The sequence below is a fragment of the Macrobrachium nipponense genome, chromosome 19 (assembly GCF_015104395.2).
Source record: "Macrobrachium nipponense isolate FS-2020 chromosome 19, ASM1510439v2, whole genome shotgun sequence".
NCBI lineage: Eukaryota > Metazoa > Arthropoda > Malacostraca > Decapoda > Palaemonidae > Macrobrachium > Macrobrachium nipponense.
The window spans coordinates 62,346,185-62,347,300 of record NC_061088.1 but is presented as its reverse complement, the minus strand read 5'-3'; the positions used below and the strand labels follow the sequence as shown (position 1 = coordinate 62,347,300).

The 1,116-nt window shown below is 34.5% G+C and overlaps 1 non-coding gene across 1 annotated transcript; it reads right to left on the bottom strand.

The window, feature by feature from the left end:
• Positions 1-286: 286 nt before the first annotated feature.
• Positions 287-359, bottom strand: Trnar-acg (transfer RNA arginine (anticodon ACG)). Its single transcript has one exon. It is a non-coding gene; the product is annotated as a tRNA-Arg (tRNA).
• Positions 360-1,116: the final 757 nt, after the last annotated feature.

Below are 1,116 nucleotides of genomic sequence, written 5' to 3'. Positions count from 1 at the left end.
TTATTTGAATTATTACTTTATATCCGAGTTGCCTACAATTCGAGATTCTCCCTCAATTACTACTCTCATGGCAACCGATAGAATGTAATGATAAAGCCATTTGCATTTACGCCTACTTGGATTGGAATCCTGCCTTTATGTCATGTAAATGGATCCGTTCAATGATCCATTAACTTTATTATGTAACTGGTTAGAACAACCCTATTCTACGCGAAATTACTCGTCAAAATAGAAAACCGGACAGAAAATCTAAGAACAGAGAGTTTAGTGGTGCAAAATCACATTTCGACCTTGCCAGGATTCGAACCTGGAATCTTCTGATCCGTAGTCAGACGCGTTATCCGTTGCGCCACAAGGCCGTTGCATGGCACATGTTGAGTCAATGAAATTCAACACTTTTTCTTAACTACTAGATTACACCACTTATTGGACAATTGTCATTATTTTATTGTTAGTAAACTATATGGTTATGACGAAGCTTCTATAATCAAGGCTAATACAAGGAGCACAAGAATGCTCACGAGAACATGGGTTCCCGAGTTAAATATACATAGTAAGATTTTGGGTTGCTGCCAGAAGAGGTGCAAGACACTGAACTGGGGTATCCCCTCACTGTATGCGCGTACGTACGTACGTATGTATGTATGTATGTATGTATGTATGTATGTATGTGTCTCTCTCTCTCTCACATACAAACACACACATACATGCACACAAATTAAAATTACAGACGAAAAAATGCACATAATTACACATAAAAAGACAGACTTGTAACTTACGTCTGAAGTAGAAAACAGCAAAGTCAGGAAATATACATGATAATTATTTACAAAAGCATTGTTTTTACTTGCCTTAAAATGAAAAAAGATGTTAAATAAAAACTACTAAATCAGGACTGCCAGGTAATAGATATAATGAATGTTATCAACAATTATTCACTGGAATTTGTAACAAAAAATCACCATAAGCTTGCATTCACGCGCGCTCGCACACATACGCACGTGTTTATGTATTTATGTATAGATGTGCATATATATATATATATATATATATATATATATATATATATAATAATATTGATAACAAGCATATATACTACGAGAATATAATGAATGC